The sequence below is a fragment of the Vicugna pacos genome, chromosome 2 (assembly GCF_048564905.1).
Source record: "Vicugna pacos chromosome 2, VicPac4, whole genome shotgun sequence".
NCBI lineage: Eukaryota > Metazoa > Chordata > Mammalia > Artiodactyla > Camelidae > Vicugna > Vicugna pacos.
Genome location: NC_132988.1, coordinates 5,166,204 through 5,191,947, shown reverse-complemented (window position 1 = coordinate 5,191,947; position 25,744 = coordinate 5,166,204). Strand labels below are relative to the sequence as shown.

Below are 25,744 nucleotides of genomic sequence, written 5' to 3'. Positions count from 1 at the left end.
AGCTGGGAGTAAACAGGAACCTTCTCTCTGTCCACTTCTGGCAAAAATGCAACACTCATTAAGACTTTTTAGCTTGTATCTATCTCCTTTAAGAAAAAAAATTTATCAGCTTTCAGTATAACTCCGAAATGCCACAGGTAAACAAAGAAGGGGCACAAGCGTCTGGGAGAATCAGCTTTTCAAATGGAACGACCTCAGGCACCACTGCCGCTTCCACCACAGAATGTCACGACGCCTCGCTGTCGCTGCCTCTGCCTCGCGCCATGCCCCGACTCCCCCAGACCGCCGGCTCCCTGCCCCACCTGCTCACCACTGCCACTGCCACCAGAGGGAAGGAAAGAGGGGACGCACGGCTTCAACTGCTCAAGGGACTGTCACCAGAACGGCGACTCGTTTCTTACAGAATGAAACTCCAGCAGCAGATCTATGTGGGGCTCTTTTTAAAATTCCAAATGGAAAAGCTGACACGGTAACAGACCAGGAAGGCCACTGCAATACAAAACTTCAGGTCCTCTCTTAAGTTTCCCCTCCATCCTAAATAAAAATGGGCTTAGTGAAGAATTCCTTTTCACCAATAGATTACAGATACCAAGTGAAACAAAACTGGTAACCTGGTTAAACCTGTTCTTCTAAGAAGCCACTCACTCATCCTGGCAAACAGGTACAGTGAAGCTGAGTCCAAGGCATAACTCTGAAACCCTAGAAACCACTTGAAAGGGGCACACACAGGCTTACGATTCGCAAACTGGAAAGCAGAGACTGCGATAAGCTCACCATTTAGCAGTAAAAGGAGCCCCCGCAAGCGCAGGTGCAGACTTCAGTGCCCCCTCCCTCCCGCCGCGGTGCTGGTGCGCCCCCCGGGCCAGCACTGGTCCTGCTGTCACATCGTGCTTTCACTCAGGCTCGCTCAACTACAACCATCAGAGGTTCGTCCAGCCGAGGGCGAAGCTGCTCCTGGGATATGGAGCCTGCCCCTGCTTACTGACGTCTGCAGACCAGGAAGCTCTGTGAGGAGATTTCTTTTCCTCACCTCCAACCTTGACCAGTCCAGGAGAGTGAACAGCCAAGGAACCAAGCTCCACACCGAGTGGGGAAACGGCTCCTAATTAACTGACCGTCAGAGCCCCAGGGAGCTTCTCAAACAGGTGCTGGGCCCCTCTCCAGCTGTGCTAACCACGAACTCTGGGGACCCAGGCATCTGCATTTCTCACAAGCAGAACCTGCCCTCCCCTCCATCAAGCAACCCTCGTCATTAGATGAATTTGGGGACAAAAGAAATAAGGGAACACGGGAAGGAATCACTGGCTTCCTACTGTGTGCACTTGTGTTCCTTGTCAAAAGCACCTAATGCCCACTGTCCCTGCCCATCAGACGGTGTCAGGTGGCACTATGATGGCGGAGCTGCAGTTTTCCAGGCAGGATATAAAAATCTCAGTTTGTGTTTACAGTAAGTCAGTGTTACTGCTATAGTATACCGTGCCAGAAATAACTGAAGGTGCCAGAAACCAGCGAAACAGAAAATGTCGGCAGAAGACGTCTTCATGGTCACAGTGAGCTCCCACGTAAACGTCTGGAATAAACGTAGGTAAGTACCTGTTAGTCCTTTAGGAAGACAGACATGTAGCGCACTGGAGCGCGGTAACCTGCCTGGCTTGAGAATTTCAGGGCCTGAATTCCAATCTCCGCTTTCCCACAAAGAAGCAAATCAACAAACTTCTCTGAGTCTCTGAGCCTCATTTATAAAAGGGGGTAATAATGAATTCAGAGTCTCACCATTATAACTAAGCAAGAAACAGGTCTACCATTAATAAAATAACTAACACATCTGAGCACTTACCTTGTACCTGACACGATTCTAACTATTCTTTTTAATCAATCAAAAATGCATACCTTGAATTATTCGTTCATAATTTCTCCTCAGCTCCACCCAGCTCTTCCCAAGATAAAATGAGGCATCATTCAAACTCAATTATTAGATTTGACAGCGTGAAAATCATAAAAGCCACCTGCTTGAAAAGGGTCATTTTCAATCCTCAAAGGAGCCAACAAGTAGGTCCTCTCACCAGCTCCTGTTTCACAAGTAGGTAAGTTCAGAAAGGGGAAGTGACATGCTCAAGGCCACACAGCTCATAAATGGAGATAATCGAGCACCCTTAACCATCATGATAAATCAGATGTCTTCAACATAACACACGCAGGATAAATTTTGGTCCTTTCTCCCAACCTCTGCTAATTCAGGGTCCTGGGGGTAAAATCAGGTCTCACGTTTCCAAGCTAGGTTTACGCGCACCCCTTCCCCGGGACATGAGATGGAGCTGTCTCCTTTAAGCACCCACCCCCTGCCCCAAGCTGGTTGTCAAGGACATCCCGGTTCTCTTTTAAGTCTAGGTTAGCCTAAATTTCAAGTTTAGAATGCTTTCTGCTTGTGCTTACCTACCTTTATTATGAATAACTCTCATTTATATTCATAACGAACACAATCACCATTTCAACTGGACTGCACTTCACCAACATCACACAGACAGAGCGGTGCTAAGCCAAGAGCAAGCACAGCCATCCTGCCTACTTCTTCACATCTGCACAGCTCGAGAAGACAGCAGTTCTCAACAGGTGAGTGTGACGCTACTGACTCCAATAACTGAACTTGGACGATGGCTTCATTTCAGGCTCGCATCTTGGGAAGAGGTGAGTAGAACCACGAAGGGGAAATTATCAACAAAAAATAATTTGACTTGATATTATCAATTTTTGACTGTCTGAAACACGTGCCTCTCTATTTTAAGTAAGGAGACCTTTCTCAAAGGTTTCAGAGCACGGAGGTTACAGAGTGACGGTCTTCAAAGTAACTATTTAGCTCACCTACACTTTGTAACAATACACACGACAATCACCCTGCTCTCACTTCCCAAGATGAACCAACTTTGAAGCATGAGGATGCATTTACTAATTAAACGACACAGGTCTGTGGGAGACAGGAGAGTCCCGCTCCTCTCTTCCTTGAGAAGGAATCGAGACACACTTGAGAACTGCTATGTCTTCTGCAGTCCTGCTCAAACTGATACCAGGAGTTTCTCCTCTTCTGAATAGTCAATTCAGGTGGAGAACAACTGAAAAATGCCCAGGAATAGTCCTGCCAGAGGAGCAGAAAACATTGCCGTGCTCCTCCACCCAGAAACTTCCCTCACAAAGACACCCATTATCTTTTCTCCATTAAATGCATTTCTTCTTGAGAGAGAGAATTATATTATTAAACATTCTCACCTTTGTTCAAGGCCAAAGAGAAGAAGAAATGCTTAAACATTCAATTCTCTAATCCTCTTAGATCTTGTCAAAACAAGGAAGAGGAAATAAAGAATGTACAAGAGGCTGATTGTCAATCAAAATGGAAAATTAAAACTGCTCAGCTGGAACTCCACGTCGGCTTTAAGTGCCAAGCTTCTCAACTCCACCCCCCACCCTCCACCTTGCCACCCTGCACTTCTGGAAAAGTTAAAAACCTCATTGTCTCCCCCACTGTGGTTTAAGGCTGTCCCCTATTTCCAATTTGAGAATCACTGTAGCCACACCAGCTAAATGTTTTCCCGTGTTAATTTCTGTGGTTTATGTTATGGAAGTTACAGGATACCTAAATTTCAAATATCCATTTTTCTTAATAATACTGAGTGTTTCAACCCTAAAAATTATTGCTTTAAATAAATATGTAAGTGACTAAGCAGCAGTGTGTGCTGTATGTTTATAACGGGTTATATTGGTGACTGTAACCATGGCACGTGGGCACCCTCACATAGGACTATCAGAACAAAGCATCTGTCTCCACCTCCTTGGTCTAACATAAAATTCTTCTGAAGTGACGGGAAAGGAATCTGAGACTGGAAGCAAACCTATCCGAGATCCTGTGAGAATCGCTGATTCCCTGTGGGTCTTTAATTCCAGATGTGTTTTTTAAGAACGGTTAAATTGAGGCTCTCTGAATCCTAAAGTCTCCCGAGTCAATCACTAACTCAGCTGTCTCTGGAGAATCTGCTGTACAAATCACCCGGTACGTTAACGTGGCCACACATTAATCGCTGATCACTTGATCTTTCTCAGATGCTACACGCTGTCACCGCTTTCCGAGGCAATCTGAATTGGAAACACAGGAAATGATGGAAGCAAATGAGTGGAATGAGAGCTGACATGAGAACGTGACTGTAATGTGATTTCCACACAGCAGGGGAATGCAGTCCCCGCAGCACAAGGTTATCGCTACGAGTGAAAGGACTTGAAAAGATGGACACAAACACGTAAGACAGCTCCAGCCAGGCACTAATCAAAGAGGGTCCTTCCCATCGGAGGACGCTCAGGAGTCGTGCAGGGAGGGACGCGTCCCACCTGCCCGGGAAGTGCTCCTGCCACTGCTCCGGGAACCGAGTCCCACTGGCTCTGAAGGACCACCCGCACCACCCGGCTAAGACAAGCTCTCGGCAGCACTTCCGGGAGACAGGCCAGACCATCGTGCACTTACAGTTAGGCTGCCCTGTGTTTATGGTCATAGAACCATAAAATGTCGGGATCTAACCGACCCCTCACTTTATAAGGAAACTGAAGCCCAAAGAACTTAATCAACTTACTGAACATCAGATTCCTTATCTAGTCGGTCAGTCACGCAAAGGTCCTTACAAGCTACAGCACTGATGGACTTAGAGGCAGAAACACGTCTGAACGTTAGACCCAGTCTTCCACCTGCTCACTCACATGCAAACTGAGCTCCCACCACGTCAAGCGCCGAGACGTGTGCTTCCCAACGTAAGGTTAGCTGATTCGCGGGTTCATGTAAAACAACACAACCACAAATGTTCCCAGTACCCTTTCTCGAACAGCCTACAAGAATTATATAAATAATTTACAAGGAATGGACATTTTCGCCAAAAAAAAAAAAAGTGAAGACCTGATTTCAGTAAGTTAAAAAAAAAAAAAATGCAAGGGCAGAGAAGGAAATGCTATGCAGGCCAGAGAAAACCTAGCCACTCCTGTGCTGATATCCAAAGTCCTCACCTTAGAAAGCCATCAAGAGCTCAGCTAAAGAGGCAAGGAGACTCCCGATCTTTGGTTACACTTCTGAATTATTAAAGCCACCAGTATGGACATCTCCTGTTAAGAGTCGTGCTAAATGCACCAACTTTATTCATGATTTTGGATCCTCAAAGTAGAAATCACTTAGTAAGTCTGGGTCTTGTATCTTGTTCAGTAAGAATGAGGAACTGTAGCAGCGCTCTCAAACTTGACTGCACGTCAGAATCACCTGGGAGAACTTTTCAGCAGTCAGGCGCCAAGGCCACACTCCAAACCAATTAAATCGGAATCTCTGGTGTGGGACTTCAAGTCGTTTTTAAAAGTCCCCAGATGTTTCTAATATACAAAAGAAGCAGATGATCACTAGGGTCAAGCTACTTCCCAAATTCTATGTCTAAGTCAACTCGTGTCCACTGAACCAGGTAATTTTAATGCTCATAAGGGCTAGTGACTGTAATTTACTGAAAAGCTATAGTGATTCACTCATGTAAGAGTGAGAATAAACTGGCATATAACAAGCATTCACTCACTGCCAACCTGAGAGCCAACAATCCGAAATCAGACAGCGAACACAGAAGACAGGCTGAGCCGAGAACACACTTTCGACATACAGCACTCCTCTAAAGATTGGCCAGAAACACACGACTCCGGTGGTAATTTCTTAATTTCCCAAACTTTCTCTTATCAACAGATACTCTCACGAGACCTCACAATGACAAACCAAAGAAACTTCCTCTCGATAATCTCCTACCATGATTGATGGTGAAAGTAAGTCTTAAAGATGAGATTCTGTACCTTTTCACAAACATGAAAGCACCCTAGAGTTGGATCTAACTTTTCTCTTCTTTACAAGATTTCCCTGTTAATTCATGTTACTCTGTAATTTGTCCACCATGACCCACCCCGCCAAAATGATAAAAATAGCAACAAAAAAACTGAAACCATGATGTATGGTTCATCTGTCTTATTCTGATTGATCTTTTCTTAGGCAAGGTCAGAAAAAAATATAAAATGTCTTCTGTCATAATGCTTACTAATCATAAGCCTTAATACCTGTCTTTGCAAAATGAGACACGTTACATTCAGCAAACGAATTATTTTTAAATGACAGTGCACATAAACTTTCTGCCATTAGGCAACTAAAAGCCAATTTCTTCCCAACTAGTGAGTCTTGGAAAATAGAGACGTATTTTTAATATTAAGCAATTCTTACAAAGTTAGTTAAGATAAACATACTGCAAAATGTATATGTATGTGTATATATGTCCATACATGGACAGTGTGTTTACGCACATTACAGCACATACGCATTTTGCACAGTGCTTTGTAAACCCTAGATCACTTAGTAAACACAAATGATATAGATTAACTCATTTTGAGATTATCTGGGAACATCAGTCCACCCCATTCCACAGATACCTGAAGTCTGACAGTCTGATATGAATCATATCATGTTATGAATCACAACAAAAATGAAAGAAACGCTTTCAGTCGCTGCTTCCTAACCTGCCTCTGCACAACGTTCTGAGAAATCTTCAGGGACAGAGTCTACGTAAGACTGCGAAGTGCAGTGCCTGGCTCGTGCCAAACAGCCCCGAAAATTTGCTCAATAAAAGGTCAAACTTCTAATTCAACAATACATGAGAAGGGGGTTACAGGGTCAATGAAATGTAAAATAAATCAGACTGCCCTGTAACAGTTTGGCGGAAAGGACTGGAGGAAACGCCAGGGTATCTGGACAGCCTGTTCCTGATCCTACTGTGGACTATTCGGGGGGATACAGACATCACACTTACACTGAGCAGAATTTTCTTACCCGAAAAATGGAAGGAGATGGAATCATACAACTTCTTAGCTCTTTTTAACACATAAAACTTAAGCAATGTATAAAGTATGTCAGAAAGTCTGAGCAAGTTTACTTTAATAAACGGTCACCCTGAGGAAGAGAGGGTAAAAGTGGTCAACATGAGATAAATCTACACCTGAAATGCTGTAACCCCTCAGCGGAATTCCACCTGTGCTGTTTCTTATCACAGCTCTGAAAATATCTGTTAAACCCACAAATACCAGAGACGATGTTTACTGCTTAGATTTATGACCAATTGGTAATTAAGATAAGAAGCAGAAAGATGGCAATAATCTTGTGATTATTTCCCTGTTTTTATTACAAAAAAATCATATAAATAGTGATGCTTACACTAATGGTAATTTTATTTAAAGGAAAAACACCTGCATGGTGTTTACAGCAGTTCACACTGAGCTTGTCTGTGGCTCCCCCTCATCTGTCACAAGATGATCAAAGTCATTTTAGTAACACAGCAAATAACTTCCAAAACTAGTTTTCTGGAAGTGTTAAGTCAAATGCTATTACATTGTTGGGAAACCGCCTTCCTCCAGAAATTAAAGTTCTCTATTTTTATTTAGAAAAACATTAACAGGCTCTTTCAGTTCAGAAATGATGATTAACTGCTCAGCTTAAACATCTCTTCTTCTGAAAAAATACTAATACAGTGGGTGCACAGGCCAATGTGGAAATCCATCCATGCACGTGAACTCCCTCTGCATAATAAACTGAACAGCAGCAGAAACTACCCTAGCTTATAACTTCCTAAACCCCAGAATGACAGGTGTTCAAACATGTTTCACTTACGAGGGGAAAAAAAAAAAACTATTCTTGAAGAGAGCAAAAAAGACGGGTTAGATTTTCATCCCCTAAGAGTTAACAGTAATCAATACATAATAATTTAGAACAGAAAGAGAAAGAGGAGACTTTGGGGGAAATACGTGCCTCACAGCACTGTCTAATCTACTTCTAGGATTTATAGACACTCAACCCTGGGCCTAGAGAGACGGCAGTTTGCCTGAGGAGTGTAACTTCAACTTCAAAATGTGCTTCACACATGAGAACATTCAAATCCCTTGATACAAAGAACTACACCTGTGTGTGTCTGTATAAATGTATTTATACACCGTCTCTGTCCGAGGAGACGGTCTAGGAAGGCAAACAGTCCAGGGGCAAGGAGCCCATCCGGCACCCAGATCATAGTTTCTCCAATAAAAGGAACCGGGGTTCTTAAAGAAATGGCTGGTTCTAAGACAGGTGAGAAAACACAAGACTTAGGAGTACCAGAAAGAGAGCCATTGATCAAGGGAAAAAACCACAAGAGCTTCTATGCCAAAAGGTGGAAAACTCAGAGCAATAAAATAATGTCCTCTTAAATTATACCCCAAAGGACAAAATAAAATAAAAAACATATATCTGAGCCCACACTGACATAAATAATTGAATTATAAATGAGAAAGAAGAGGTGATCTTCCTTAGAGGAGATCCTAAACTATTTTATTTACACAGATGGTCCCGGGGCATGGGGCTCAGGTCCCCACCCCTATCACACCCCCCTGAGCGTGGGCTGGATTGAATGACTTGCTTCCAAAGACCAGAGTGTGGACAGACGGGGGGAGAGCTGTCCGGCGTAACTCTATAGCAGAGGAACCTGAGAAGCACCACCCCAGCCAGGACACAAGGTCGGCCTCACCTGTGACAAGTCAGGCGCCTAGGATGGGGGCTTGGTACCACGTGATGAACAGCACTCTGCCTCCGTGGTCCCCCTCCCAGAATCTCACGCCTGCAGTCCAGCCACAAGAACATCAGACAAATCCCACCGAGGAACATTCTGCCAAATAACCCTGAGTCCCCAAAACTTGCAAAGTCCCAAGGAACAAGGGGAGCGTGAGGGACACAGGTAAGAAGGGGCTGAGGAGACGTGAGGACTGACGTGGTCGGGGGTCCTGGCAGGGTCCAGGGACAGGAGGGTGCATCCATGGGAAACCAGTGGAACCGGAAGAAAGTGGACAGTTTAGTCACAGTAACGCACAGTGTTGTTCCTCGGTTTCACAAGTGAATCTCAGCAACGTACAATGTAAGGACAGAAGGGACGCAGAGGGGCGGACGCCAGGACTCACGACACCAGGAGCTTTCCAACTCCTCTCATCTAAAGTTATTCCAGAGCAAGGAGGGTAGGGCTCAGAAATAGAGTGCGTGCTCAGCATGCCCGAGGCCCTGGGTTCAGTCCCCAGCATCCCCTCTAAAAATAAATAAACCTAGAACCCCCAGAACAAAAAATACGGGTATACAACAATAAGTAAATAGAATATTTTTAATAAAAAAATAAAGTTATTCCAGAATAAAAAATTTTTTTTTGAAAGAACCACATCCACATGGACAGATCAATCCAAAACTTACGTTGTCACAGGTGAAAAAAATAAATGAACAAAACATCGCAAAAGAACATCAGAGGTTCAGGCCAGGGACACGGTGCCCCCAGATCCCGGGTTCTGGGTTCCAGTTTGGGAACGACTTACAGTCCAGGAGAGAAGAAACATTCATCACTGCAAAGACCTGAGGGCTTAAAGCCACTTGCTCTCCTCCCACCTTAATGACATCCTGCGGCCGAGACCTCGTGACCTGCCCCTCTTCCAAGGCGTCACCACGGCATCAGTCTTCCCCACCTATCAATTTCACACAATTGTCATGTTTCAGAAACACAGAACTTGAGAACCTTTGATGACAGCCTACTTTAAACACACACACACACACAATTACCAAAAGTAGTGGCACTAAGTAGAAACTGATCCTGCCTTAACCTACCTCTCAGCGCCCTTGCCCCAAGCACCTGACTCTCTAGCCAAAATAACTCGTCCCCAAAAGCCCACAACACTTTGGGGCTTATTTTCTTTGCTTTTTCTCAATAGTTTTCATCCTGTGAGCACCTAAAAACCAGGAAATAGCAGGTCTTATTCATTCAGATTCCTTCTCCCCAGCCCAGCACTGAACTGTATCTGTAATAGGTGCCTAAGACGTCCTTTGATTTCCTCAAAAACTCAGTCTCCCCTTTAAATCCATTTCAAAATCTCAACAACAACAACAAAATACTTCTCAATAATCAGTTAAACGTGCTCTGTTGGAAACTAGTCATCTGACTGCAATTCAAATCATCTGTTCAGTGTCCTACCACATCAGATGACCAGCACCAACCCGGACTAGACGCTGTAGATAAGCTGCTATCTGTGGCTGCAGCTGTGAGTAACTGTGAGATCACGGGGCGGGGGGGGGGGGGGAGTCAAACCACCACAACCACACAGCACAACCGAAAGTGCTTTAAAGCTGCTACGGCACAGCCGACCTTTGGAAGCAGTATGTACAGCCTCCACCATAAAGGACAGTAACTCCCAAAGCACAGTACAGACCTCGGATTCAGCCACCAACCCTCAAAAAAATCAGGAGGAAGCCAAGCCCTGGTTCTGCTCACCACTCAGACTCTGTGACCTGATCACATCCCGCTTTTCTCGCCGACTAGAGCAGCAGCAACCACACCCTCCGACTGAAGCCGGACGGAGAAGAGCAGGGGACAGAAGGGATGGGTGGCGCGCTGGACAGCAGCCTGATGCCCTCCGGGTCAGAGCCACGTCCTAAACGCTCCACACGCACTTGGTCCTCATTACTGGGGAGTCCCCGTTTGTAAATTCGCCTACTTGCGAACATGTACGTGCAGCCCCAAATCCGACACTCGACGCCCTTTCCCAGTCGTGCAGGGACATGTGCAGGGCGGTGAACACGTGAGTCATCTTGGTGGTACGGTCCCAAGAGGTGTGTGAGGTGAAGGAGGCAATGCCCTCCTGTTTCAGCTCCTGCGCTGGAAACCAGCATCCTTCACAAGCGATATTCTCTGTCCTGGTTTCCACGTGTTTGTGCTTCGCGTTAGTGATCGCATTGTTCACGGCCCCAAAGATGCTGCAGTTGTGTCTAGTAATCCTAAGGGCAGGAAGGCTGGGAGGTGCCTCAGGGAGAATGCACCTGAGTCAGGTGCGTTCTGCTCTGCTGCTGTCCTTGAGTTCAGTGTTAGTGCAGTAGCAAAATCTATACTGAGTAAGTGTCTTTAAACAGAAACACACGTAAAACAAGGTTCTACCAGTTGATGAAAATGTGACCAGAAGCTTGCAAGACCCTAACCGTGTACCTCCCCTGGGAGCAATGGTTCAAAATTTGCTAACTCAGTGTTCTTTACATCTCTACAGACTATAACTACCTGAATATAAGATACACTGATACTACTAATAACAGTAACAGTATAACAATAAAAACAAAAATAAATGATAATAAATTAGTACTACTGGAATCTTCTAGGATTGGCAAAATCTGGGGTAAAAAAACAAAATATTCTAAGTAAAGGAACTAAGATTACAGGGGAATTTTCTAGATCCAACACCTAACACCTGTACCAACTGCTTTTAGGCTTTTAGAACATTGTTCATGCTACAACATTTTATAAAGTTTTAAAATTATGTCCTAGGTGACATCTCTTTGTGATAACCACCTCTTCCATGAACTTCTGATGATGACTGCTCTAAAACAAACAAGGGACAAACCTACCCAACCCTAAATAATTCTGTTCTAGTAAGTGTTTCTACAAAATTGGACAGTCTAACACGTTAAAACGTAACATAATTTTTGAGCACGCACATCACCAATACACATAGAAATGATCTGTTTAGGGGGAAAATATTCAGAATAATTCCCTAGTTGTTTTTCATCATTTATATACAAGTCTTTAGTTGGAAGAAAAAAAAAAAAACAAGAGAGAGAAGGGATGAATGGGGGAGGAAGAAGAAAAACTAAAGCTGAAATTTCAACTAAATTTGCATTTTTGTAAATGTCCACATTACAATTTTAAGAGCCAACTTTACTTCTTAATCAACGGGTAGGTATTCCAGCTCCTTTTTCCTTCTGCTGCGCTCTATATTTGTCTTGAAAACAGTATTTCCCAGAGCGTGCTCCAGGATGCTTTTGCAAAGGGGGTGCCTAGTCACATCAGTTTAGGGAACATATACTCCACCCCGTCCCACAGCAGAGTCAGGAATGCAGACTTGAAAATCCAGGGCTCCAAAAATGCTGCAGGAAATAAATTTGTTTAATCCAAGGGTTTTTGTACTTTTCCTTTTCTCTCGTTCACTATTAATACATTTGCCTTTCTTACTGAGTTCTTTAAAGATAGTATCCTTAATGTTGCAAATAATTTCCCCCAATGATGATTAATCATTAATGTTTCATTTCAAATAAAAAGAGACAGGTTAATAGACCAGTAATGTGGAAAAGAAAAAAAATAGATTAATGTTGTAAATAATGTGTCTTAAAAAGAAATAGTTTTTTTGAATAGTTTTTGCAGCTTTAGGACAAGCTGCTATAAACATCCACGTGCAGGTTTTTGTGTGGAAATTCAGTTTTCAACTCCTTCAGGCACATATCGAGGACTACAGTTGCTGAATCACGTGGCTGGGGTATATTCGCTTCGTGCGTAGGAGTGTATTAATTTTGTGAGAAAGCACCACACCGACTTCCAAAGTGGCTGCCCCATTTGCATTCCTACCAGCAGTGAATGAAAGTTCCTGTTGCTCCACACCCTGGTCAGCACTTGGTGTTGTCAGTGTTCCGGATTTGGCCGTGCTAGTCAGTGTGCAGTGGAATCCCACGGGTGTTTTAATTCACATCCCCCGAGGAGCTTTGCTGTGGAGCATCTTTTCATGTGTTTACTTGCCATCTGGGTATCTGCTGGCCAACTAATACTTCTTAAACTGTATTTTCTATACATGTGCTATGCAATATGGTAGCCACTCACCACAGGTGGCTGTGGAATCCATGAAATGTGGCGCGTCCTTGTGGAGATGTGCTGTAAAGTGTAAAACGCACACTGCATTTTGGAGACTCGCTATGAAAAGAAGTAAAATATCTCAGTAAGTTACACTGCTTTCATGTTGAAATGCCATATACTTGGATATACGGGTTAAATAAAATTCGTGGCATCTATTTTGTTTTACATTTTTTAATGTGGCTACTAGAAAATTTAAAACCACATGTGCGGCTCGTCTCTCAGACAGCACTGATCTATCTACACAGAGCCTGTATTTTGATAATTGCATTAGGCGAACACCGAGTCCTGAGCAGAACTTTCTGAACAGTAATGTGATCATCAGAAAAGAGAAAATAAGGAAACAAGTGGTGTCATCAGTGGAACTTGATCAGAAGTATTTAAAAGGGTGTAGTTTTGCTCTCTCTGCAAATCCGAGACCCACCGAGACGTGACAAGTGGTTTCTTGCAATTGCAATGCTTGTTACTGACAATCTTCTGCGAAGGTCATCCAGAACATCCCAGACTCTGGCCAGGCTACAGGTGCCTGCACAATATGGGTCACAGGTCAGTTCTACTGGGTCACCTATGTGAGGAAAAGGAATGGCTGGAGGATAACTGAAATGATTTTTTTAAATACTAAAATGAACTGAGACTAACGGAGGGAATGAGAAAACAGATTAATGACAGCACAGGACCCAGCTTCAGCCAGATCAAAACTAAATCAAGCAAGTATTTAAGTTTCTCTGCTCAACAACATGGGAAGAGTTACACAGAAACACAGCAGGAGACCGCGCTAAACATGCATTTCTAAGGAACCAGATTAACTGTGCTACTGTGAAATTCTACACACCAACCAGACAGCTACCAACATGAAGAGACTGCAAGAAACATGGCTGAGAAAAAGGCAAGTTGCAGAATGATACATGGGGGAAAACCCACCAAACTATGGCTTCCGGAGATATGGAGTAAACGAAGAAGAACGTGGACTCAGGGACACCCACCCAGTTCTCAACAGTGCTGGGTCCTCTTCCAAGAGGAGGAGTAGGGGACCAGAGAAGGAAACTAAAGGTCATTCCCCACACTGTTCCACTGTTTCCATGTCATACACACATGCACACACACACGCTCGCGCGTGCGCGCGCACACACACACACACACAGAGGAGGAAAGAATTACAGGGGAAGGAGACTGTAAGAAGACTGACAGGCTGTGGCCACGGTGAAATCACTTCCTGAACAAATGGACCAGACGGTGCGGCCAGCGCTCTGCTCTCACTGCCCACACGGCCCGGTGCCATGCTCCTGTCTGGTCCCAGACTCTGCACTTAGAGTGGCCGAAGGTCCCCACGTGTCTGTGACAGCGTGGTCTTGTCCAAAGGGGAGCTATCTATTCAGAATCAGAGAAATACTTCCTCCACAAGCCCCTGCCCATCAAAAAAAAAAAAAAGCCAGAAACACCCACTCCATGTCGCTCACTCCCCATCAAATGCCAGCTGTAAAGCAGCCATGTAAAATCTGAGCAATTCTGCATCATATATATGTCCCTCTGCTGTTAAAAAAAAAAAATGTATACAATCTGATCCAAGCCCTCAGTCAAGACAAACTATTATATCTCACGGTTGTTACAAATTCTCCTTTTATTAATCAACTAGGTACAGGCCCAGAGGAATATTTTGTGCCAGAAAATACACTCTCGATGAGCATACAGTAAGATGGCAAAAACAGACATTCCCAACACACACCTCTATGTCCCTCGCACTTCTGTGGGCGCCCACGTGGTGCGGGAGTTCTCACGTCCTCTCTGGGACCCGAACAAAGGGAAAATAAAGATCTGAACCAACAGCAGCACCAACACCAACATTTTTGATCAACAAAATGAGGAGAAATGTGTGTTTACTGCAGCAAGAACCAATTTCTTCTTAATCCTTGACAAGTACTCAGGGAACAATTTTTTAATGTTTTAAAATAAACAGGTACTTATTTAACAGTATAGGCCCAAGGCACAAGCCACATGTATTCCTCCTGACAACTGGGGTCCAGTCGAACTCAGTGCTTGAGAACGTACATTGCAGAACCAGAGGCCCTGGACTCAAACACCCAGCTCTGCCCTTAGCCCACACCAGCCCCGACAAGCCACTTTGCACAATGCAGGAGAGCGGTTTTACACAGCAAGGGTTCAATAAATGTCACTACTCATAAGGTAGGAAACTTTTCAAAAATTAGCCATCATTTTCTGTCAGTTAAAACACTCTTGACAGTGGAAACCCAAAAAGGCGGGCTCTTTTTAAGTACTGTATGTTTTAAGTGATCTTTTTCATTTATTAGCGATAAACTTGCTCAGTTTACCTTCTGATGGCCAAGTAAATTCCATATTATTTTTCTTTTCTTTTCTTTTCTTTCTTTTGTATAAACCACAAAGTATTCTGGTAGATCAATCCTGCCTCCACAACAGCTGTTGTGTGAAACTGACTCATGAAATGTAGACACAGAAATGAAATATTTGATCATCTGGTTCTTCCACTTGCCAATGTACCAGTCGGATTTTTCCATGCTATAATTTATTTTCAGATACTGCAAATGAATTGCTTATCAGTTTTGTCAGAAATCAACCTGGATTCGTTACATATAAGAAAAATGTTCCTCATTTTTGTAAAAGCTATAAATCCAGTTACTTCTGATCCTAACAAAACAGAAAGAATACAGGATATTACCATGATTTTTCATGTTCTGAATGGCATGAAGGTATCTCTTTTTGTTTTTAAAGTTATGAGAGAAAAATAAATATTCAAGTTAAGTCACACATTTCAGCTGCTGTAGAACGTTCTTTGCTATAAAGTAAGAATTACTATTCCTATAATCTTAGATGGACACAACGTGGAAAAAATGTTTGGCCACACATATTCAGGAGTTTACAGGAAATTCTTTGTCTCCCATTCTGCATGTATGCCCCAGACAGCACTGAGACAAGCACTTCTCTTGGGTTAGACTGTTTTGTGATGTTACACTACATGATGCTATGTTAGCACTTCTCCTTTGAGGTGCTAGGAACCATGTGAAGCCTGTCTCCACTTGGTATCATTTCTTACTGACAGGTAAAATGGGTGAAAATCACCTTCAATGCCAGCCAGCAAACACATGGGGAAAAAAGCTCAACTTCACAGAATTAAAGAAACATGATCTAATAACACTGCAATACAATTTTTCACTTCTTAGACTGGCAAAATCGGGAAGGTTTAATAAAAAGCCATCACCGGCATGGATTTCTACACACACCACTCATGGAAATATGAAGTGGTGCAGCTTTTTCAGTGAGCCACTTGGCACTACCTATCAAATTGTTAACTGGCATATCCCTCGGTTTGGTAAACCACTACCAGGAATCTCATCTGTCTGTTCATAAACAGCACGCACAGACACATACTCACGTGCATAACGACGCTGACCACAGCACTCCTTGTAAGGGGACGAGGACGCTGCAAACTGCCCAAAGGTCCGCCCCTGGGAGGACCACCGACATAGCTGACGATGCGCGGAGCAGAAAGAGGCCGAACGCGGGACCACCTCACAGAAGTATTATTTAAAAGGAAAGGCAAGAACTGTGAGTACAGAATGACTCCATTTGCTTAAATTAATTTTTTTTTAAAAAATCAAAGTATGCCGTGGGATTGCACAACTTTTCTCCCAAGTGCATAAACTCTTTTTAGAGACTTTGGGACAGTGGTATGTAGGAAGGAGACAATTTTTCTTATTTTGTTTTAGATTAGGTTATAGAGTGTTCATAGTTTTTGATTAAAAAAATACATGCTTCTAGGGAAAAAAAAAGCCTGGGGCGCAAAACAGATTCAGTATCACTGAATAAGCACTTCCATCAGACATTATACTGGCTTCACTGATGTTAACTTTTCTCCTCCCAGCCCCCAGCCCCCAGACAACACGCTGGTCTTCACCTGCTGGTCTTGATTTCGTTTTCTCCTTATCTGTGCTGAGACTTCCCTCCCATCAACCCCCGACATCAGAAGCCTCCTCACGACCTGCCCACAGCAAATCCTGAATTCTCTGATACTGTCAACACTTAGAGCTGTCACCACACAACGAAACATCTGGCGATGACAAAAGAAACATCCCCAAAACACTTTAAGAATTAGCAATACCACTGGAATCAATATATAGCTTTCAAAAACAAGTGTTTTAAAAGGGAAAGGCAAATTCAGGTTTGTTTGCTGTTTACCTGTGGGATTTCCAGGAAAGGGGGACGTGCTTTTTTAATATTATCGCTGCATTTCCCCAACTTTCTTGAATGCACATATATGTAAAGGTAGAAACACGTGGCTCTAACTGTCTGACAGTACACTAACCATTCTGAATGACGCTAAAACCATCTCCACCTAAAATGGTAAAAAAAAATCTCTCCTTGCAGTGTGAAGTGTTGACAACACTGAGGCAAACACCACAGTGGCTTCACCTGTGAAAATACAACCTCATTAACTCTCAAACCTTCACCCTGCCCCACGCGGTTCTAGGAAAGCTTGTTTAGCATCTGCAGGAGTGAGGAAAGCAGAGGCCGCCTGATGCGCCATCAAACCCAGCTTCCTCAGAAAGGTCCTCCCATGAATGGTGGACTATCCCACGGATATTCTGAGCCTGGCTCTCCATTTCCCTTACAAAAATCTGCCTCTCCGCACGCAATTCCTGTTTACCGGACTTGATTCTTCCTGTTCAAGGACTCCTCCACCCCTGGGGCGACAAAACCCAAAACCTGAAGGAAGCTATTTTTAGAGCGACAGTCACTTAGGCATTTTCTGTATGATCAACAGGATGCCAAGCTGTCGATGCCTGACAAGCTCTGCCTGCCTTGTCCGCTGCCCACTTGCTAACACTGAGAAGAGAAAAAAGTCTTTGAACAAATCGCACTTAACAAAAGACAACGAGAATAATTTTGGGTTTAATGTCCCTCCCATAATTCTAATTCAGGACTTTAAGTTACCTAAATAGCCTGCAAGGAAAAAGCTGCACGTGCTCTGTGTATTTGGGGTCTTTGTGACAGTCCCGGAAACAGTGCTCAAAATAAACGTCTTAGAACCGTCTTTTGTCATTCTCTCTAAATGTGTGCTTTACACCAGGTAGGATGCTCTTCTCAAAGCCCTAAGTATTACAGAATTTTAACTGAAATGAGACTGAAGAAAGTGTATAGAAGAGGCCACTTTCAATGGAATCCTTTCAAGAGAAACAACTCTAGAGCCTGTCCTGTGACACCTGCACATTCAAGTCCCTTCCTCTCCTGTCCACGCCACCCTGTCCCTGCACATCCGCACTGTCGTATGAACTCCCTCCTCTGGGTACTGCCCTTGCCGGACCGTGGGCCCCCTGCACTGTGTCACACGCATCTGTGCTCCCAGTGCCCCAGGCAACACGGTGCCACACACACGGGTGTGCTCAGAAGTGTATGGCATGTGATGGAGGCTCGACTGTGCAAGTGTGAGCCTCCTGTAACTCTAAAGTTGTGATTTATGATCCAGTCACCCACTTACCGAAAATGTCACTTAGCCAGATGCACCAAATTGCTCGAGACCCTACCCCATGGAAACTGACGCCCCTCTTCCGCCGCACCTAACTCAGTACATCACAGTCTGGAAATGCCCTGCAGGTGGGGGTTGTGTTGGGTACCCTGTCAGTGTCGATGGACCAACTCTGACCTAGGTCAAGATGACTGGTCCCACTGTTTTCGGTTCACACGGTCTCAGAGAACAGTAACAAATATAAGAAGATATGGCTAATCCTTTCAATCAACCAAACTCGAAATATAAATTACAAATTCTCTTCATCATCAAAAGAAATAAAATTGGGAGGAAAATTTTTCCCTAAGACAGAAATTCTATTTCTTCATGTGAATGCTTCTACTTCCCAAATATTACGTTAACCAACTCACCACAAGGGGAGTGAGTCACATCACTCTACTGGCCTGCTAGAGTCTTTACTCAACTCAACGAGATGTGAGCAGAGTGGAACTGGGGCAACAGAGTCTGGCCTACATCCAAAAATATGGATGTACTCTTACCGCTTCCCTAAACCTGCCTGTAGTTCTAAAGTGGAAAAGATGAAATTTTACTCAACATAGCAGTAAAAACTATATCCAAGCCATCTGTATCATAGTCTTTGGCATTTAAGCTGAATAACGTGGAGACATGAAAACACAAACTTCACGCTCCCCTGCTTTTTATCAAAAAGTAGGGACTACTCCATCTCAGTGCTTTTAGGTGTTTTGTGTGTACAGACCCATTTTGTACGTGTGTGTAAATCTCCATCTGCCCCAGGACACAGGTCCTTACAGCAGTGCCAGGGTGGGATGAAACAGGTACCAGGGTAAAATGACCATGGAGATACCTCCTTTCAGCACCTCCCTAGACAAAGCCTGTGCCCGATGTATCCGGCCACATTATGTGGCAAGATTAGACCATATTCATTAAGGTTCTGCTAATTAGTAATTCAGTCTGTGCTAAAGTTGATTATACCATGAAAATGCTAAGCAAATTAATAATGCAATTAAATCTGTATGTGGGCACATTTACCCTACTTAAGAAAAGAATTTAAGAACCCTAGCACATTAGCTGAATGCAAATTACAGATGAACAAATTCTTAATTCACCAAATCAGTTCCATCAGGGGAAAAAAGGCATTTTTACAGTATTACTGTTACTCTTTGTGCTCACAGGTAATGAGCTGCATGTATTTAAATATTCTGGAAGGTAAGCATCTCAGAAATTCACCCTTTCCAGTAAACTTAGATCTTGCATTATTTTTGCATTTGTTTTTTATAAACTCATTCTCACGTCCTAGAACGACACCTCAGGTATAAATACCTTAAAAAGGAGTGGGGGTTTTTGTTGTTGTTGTTGTTTTTACCTCCACTCAAAAGGGAAATGTGAAGTAACCCCTGTATTCAAGGATGGAACCATAAGTGTTATGAAGTGAAGTGTGCTCCCCCAAAACTTGCCCCAAACAATGACTAGTGAAGCTCTAACCCCCACTGTGGTGGTATCAGAAGATGTGGTCTTCAGGAGGTAATTAGGGTTAGGTGAGGGGACGAGGGTGCGGCCATGGTCCAGCAGGACAGGCGTCCTTATCAATGAGGGAGAGGCAGCAGAGCTTCTGTTCTTTGTTTTTTCATTTTCTCTCTCTCTCTCTCTCCCTCCCCTTCTCTCCTCACCCTCCCTCCCTCTCCTGCATGACACAAAGTCCACGTGAGGACACAGCAAGCCCCGAAGAGAGTCCTCACCACACACCAGATCAGCCAGAACCTTGATCTCAGACATTTAGCCTCTAGAACTATGAGAAAATAAATTCCTGCTGTTTAGGCCACAAAGTCTGTATATGGATCTTAAAAAGACAAAAACAAACAAACAAAAATCTTTGGAAGAATTAACAAGCAACTAAAACCCCTCACCATCACTAGGAATTGAGAATTAGGCAGCTGTGGAACAGAGGAAGAAGATCCTCCACTGTATTCCTTTCTATAGTTTTTGATGTGTGAACTATGAGGAAAACAAGGAAACCTTAAGTAAAGAATATTTAAAACACTAACTTTTAGATGCATTAATTTAGGTCCAGATGATGACTATTTCTGGAACACTAACAACATGCGAGAGCAGGTAACCCTGTGCACTTACAATGCAAGTTAACTTTCAATCAGGAGCAGAAAAGGAGCATCCACTAGGAGACTGTGCCCCCAACCTTCCCCAGCCCAGTACCCCTCAAAACAGAAGACAATGAGGAGGCTAAGAGATAGCAAACAAAAGATGCTTTGGAAGGAAAATGTATGATTTTTTTCTAAGGAGCTAAAAATGAGAAAATTCAGATGTTTAAAAAAAAAAAAAAGCCAAGAAGCACTTGTGTCCTTTGTAAACGTCCTCCCTTTGCGTCCTGGACGGAGGTCTCTTCCAGCCCTAAAGTAAGGACATCTTCTACGTGTTATAAGGACAAAAGGGAACAAGCAGGCCTCATTGCCACAAAGTGACACACGTTTTCTGCAACCGTACAACTCAGACATGGTTCGAACCCCAATATGCTCCCAGCACAAGCAGCACATCTGGATTTAGTCACCTGAGAAGCACTTAAGACTCTTTAAGATCTCGCATCCCAAAGCCTAGGAATCTGACTTTCATTCTGTGATCGAAGCCACGAAGCACAACCATAAACCGGTGCCGGCGCTAGAAAACGGCAGATAACCTGAAGAGTGTCTGTGTCCAAGACACAGGCGTATGCATTAATTCTTAGCACATCTGAGTAACCTCTGAACGTTTCTCGATTCCGGCCCAATTCTAGTGTGATTAGCCCATTTCTGGATAGGGCAGCCAGACGACAAAGGTCACCTACGAGCCAGGACGTCCTCATGGCAACAGTGAGAAAAGGAGAAGTGCCAGGGATGCTTCACCCGCCAGCCTGCAGATCTGGTCCCTGGCAGCAAGCTCCCAAGCCCCGCGCCCTGCTTGTTCATGTCAGCCCTGAAAACTCCCAGCTGTGCCCCTAGACAGAAAGGCCACGTGCCGAAGCCATTCCAGGTTGAAACGTCACAAGCAGCGGGAGTAAGAGGTATGCCACGGCGGCGTTTCTGACAGACCGGCAACGCCTGGTCATGCTGCTGCTGAGAAAAACCGGTTCCTTTCCCCCACCGAGTACAGGACAACTTGTAAGGCATCAAGCTCGCCCATTTCAAAGACCAAAGAACTCGAACAGGATCTGTCACGTTACATTCCTCTTCAACTGACAAAAATCTTTAGTAATGTAGCTGATTATTCAAAAAATAAAAACTGAGAACCAAAAGCCAACAGTAACTAAACAGAAGAAGGTATCAAGACAATACATTTATCACACTATTTAGTCACATTATATAAACTGGATAAAGTCCCGGGAAGGAGGGAATGACAATACCTTTACACCATAACACAGTGTCCAGTGACAAAATTATCAACAAATATTAGATGCTATTAAAACCATTATGTGAAAGTCTATTAATTTCTGATACACCCGGTGATGAAGACAAGCTACTTAAAAGGCAGAGTTCATATAGCAATACCTAACATTTACTGAGGGTTATCTACTCGCTAAGTACCAGCACCTCAATTAAAAGTAGACCATTCCACCCCACTCTACTCCAATTATTTTAAAAATTAAAATGTTAATAAAATCAGATCTTAGACCTGAAGTTCATCTCTAAAGTGCGAGTAACCTAGTGAAGCATCTTGAATAAAGGAAAAACTCCTACAAAATCAGAACTTCACTTTGTAAAAGTCCTTACTGACAGCAATACCCACGTTGACGCCCAATCTTCTTGTGAAGGGAGTACGATACAGGGAAAGGACGTGGACTTCAAAGTTAGGCAGCTTTGTGTCCTTAAGCAAATTACGTAACCTCTCCATACCTCAGCCCCTTCTCCACAGGTAAACGGAAGACAGCGCCTCCTGCTTAATGGGCTTGATGTAAAAACTAACTAAAGGTGGGGAGGGAGCGTAGAGCTCAGTGGCAGAGCACATATGCACGAGGTCCTGGGTTCAATTTCCAGTACCTCCATTAAAAAAAAAAAACTTCAAATACCCAAAACAAAAACTATTTTGAGGAAGAAAGCCTAGTTGCCTTTCAACAGCGTCAGTTGTTTTTTGATACCTTCCCTCAGCCCTCAGTTGTTTTTTCTTGGTTACGTTCTTCCTAGATGTAAAATGAAGAGCAAGCAACACAACTCGAAGGATTATTTATTATTACACTGACAGCATCCTAAAATCACTAATGTGGACCTCTTACTAAGGATAGCCAGAAGTGTAACATAAAGATTCATTCATTTACTGTTGCACCTTTCAATAGTGAACGTTTACATTATAAAAGTAATTCAAATTCCTCTTCAAATTCTTCAAAACAGTCATGAGGTTTTTATTCCACACTCTTACATTGATTAACACTCTTATGTACGTCTCTGGCTATATGTCAAGGTTCACAGAGCACCCAAACTTACAGACAGAATGATGACAGATTTCAATAATCGGAAAGGAAAAGAAAATCATATCCATTCATAGCTCACAATTACAAAGCTTTTATTCTAAAAGCATGTATTCTGAAGAACACTCAGAATAGAACATATATACATGTTACACATATGGAAAGACTTTGCCACTTTTGAGTACTTTTGAAAGTGAAAAATTGGGGGCTCAGCTTTTTTACTCAAAATGAAATAATCAAAGCTACTCGAGATAACAGCGGTGCAGATGAGTTCTTACACAATGGTGCTTTGAAGTCCGAAAATGCTTTCGCAAGGAAAAGCTCTTTACAAAACTCAACATGAAGCTTGTGCTTCTCAAATGGTCCAGATAAGGATTAAGCTGGACAACCCAATAAAGGAACAATTTGGAAACACGGTTTTACTGCCTTACCCTGGAAACAGGCATATTTCTCTAAGTGCTATTAGCCAAATACTAAAAGGATCTTAGTCCATCATCTCTAAACATGACTCACAATTCCTACTGGCACTAATACGTTTGCTGTGTCAGTGATCATCATGTCACACTAGTGTAGACTTCCCCATCTGTGAAGTACTTTCTCATATCTTATGCTCATTTAAGCCATAACAAACACCCTGGAAAACAGGAAAGGTACAACAGTGTGCTCTGTTTCACAAACCAGAAAAATGAAGCACAGTGAAAGCTGCCAAGGTCGCTCAAAGAGTAAGGAGTGTCGCAGCAGTGTCCCCCTCCCAGTGACTCTTCCTCATGAGAATTACAGACCCCAAAATGAGCGACAGCAGCAGAGCAACTTCAATGCCAAGGGACTTACGGCATTACCAGTCTCAATTTTTTTCTCTTAGATCTTCCAAGAGATCAGATATACAATTTAACATATTGTTAATCTAACTTAAGGAAGGTTACAAGATAGACGTGTAAAACAAAAAGTTCAGAATCCTGTAAAAGCAAATGTACACATACCCAAATAAAATCCAAGGCAACAAACTGAAGTCCAGGGCTTTGGAGTTCACAGTGTCATGCGTGGAATTCAGGTTTTTACTTCTGACTTGCTTCTGTGGCTTACCAAAGTCATGGTGACTGAGTAATATTTGGATCACTATGGCCTAACCACACAATTCTAGGAATCACTTGTGGCTCAGTCTTAAAATAATCATGAGCCAAAGTCACATTATGCTCAAATAGTAAAAAAATAATTTCTTAAGAGTTAAATTTTAAAATTGTAACCAATTAGATCAGGTCCCAACAGTATTACGTACTGAATAACCATGAGACTGGCTGACACACTTTATACATTTAAATATTTATGGAATGATACAGAATTACAAAACACCACAGAAACACAAATGCCAATAAGACAGTTTCACCTTCAAGGAATTTTGGAGTTTAAAACAGGAAATAAAGCACATTAAAAACTCTAAGACACTGATGAAAGAAATTGAAGAAGACACAAATAAAGTTGAGAGACAGTCCACGCTCATGGATTGGAAGAATACTGTGAAAATGACCACACTAAGCAAAGCAATCCACAAATTCAATGTAATCCCTATCAAAATTCCAATGACATTTTCCACAGAACTACAACAAGTAATTCTAAAATTTGTATGGGAACACAAAAAGACCCTGACTAGCCAAAACAATCTTGAGAAAGAACAGAAAAGCTGGAGGCATCACATTCCCTGGTTTCAGAGCATATTTCAAAGCTACAATCATCAAAACAATATGGCATTGGTATAAATACAGACACACAGATTAATGGAACAGCATAAAAGACCAGAAATAAACCCACACATACAGGGCAATTAATTTACAACAAAGGAGCCAAAAACATACAATGAAGAAAAGACAGCCTTCAACAAATGGTGCAGGGAAAACTGGACAACCACATGTGAAAGACTGAAACAAGACTATTATCTTTCACTATACACAAAAATTAACTAAACACAGACTAAAGACTTGAATGTAAGAACTGAAAACCATAAATTCCTAGAAGAAAACATAGGCAGTAACCTCCCTGGCACTGGTCTTGGCGATATTTTCAGATCTGACTCCAAAGGCATGGGAAACAAAAACAAAAATAAACAAGTGGGAATACATCAAACTAAAAAACTTCTGCCGTGAAGGAAGCCATCAACAAAATGAAAAGGCACCCTACTGAATGGGAGAAGGTATCTACAAATTGTATATCTGATAAGGAGTTAATACCCAAAATACAAAAAGAATTCACACAACTCAACGTCAAAGAAACAAATGGGTAGAGGACTGAACAGACACTTTTCCAAGAAGATATCCAGATGGCCAACAACACATGAAAAGATGCTCAACATCACTAATCACCAGGGAAATGCAAATCAAAACCACACAGCTCTTAGGATGACTATTATCAAGAAGACAACAAATAACAAGTGTTGGCAAGGACGTGGAGAGAAGGGAACCCTCATGTCCTGTTGGTGGGAACGTAAGTTGGTGTAGCTGCTGTGGAAGAAAGTATGGAGGTTCCTGGAAAAATTAAGAACAGAACTACCACATGACATAGCTATTCCAATTCTGAGTTATTTATGCAAAGAATATGAAAACACTAATTTGAAAAGATATCTGCTCCCCTATGTTCACTGCAGCATTATTTATAACAGCCAAGATGTGAAAAACAACAGAATTGTCCATCAGTGGATGAATGGATAAAGAAGATGTCTCACACACACACACACACAAAAGAATATTACTCAGTAAAAAAGAATGAAATCTTGCTATTTGCAACAACATGGATGAACCTTGAGGGAATTATGCTAACTGAAATAAGTCAGATGGAGGAAAGACAAATATTATATGATTTCACTTACACATAGAATCTAAAAAAACAAATGCACAAGCCAAACAAAACAAAAACAAACTGGCGGGAGGGTACAGCTCAGTGGTAGAGTGCATGCTTAGTACGCAGGAGGTAGGGTTCAGGCCCCAGTACCTCCATTACAAAAAATAAATGAATAAATAAACTTAATTACCTCCC

General features: G+C 42.8%; 1 protein-coding gene across 4 annotated transcripts in view; it reads right to left on the bottom strand.

Annotated features, from left to right (window-relative positions):
- Positions 1-25,744, bottom strand: part of RAPGEF2 (Rap guanine nucleotide exchange factor 2) — a 220,218-nt gene that overhangs the window by 175,619 nt on the left and 18,855 nt on the right. The window lies entirely within an intron of this gene.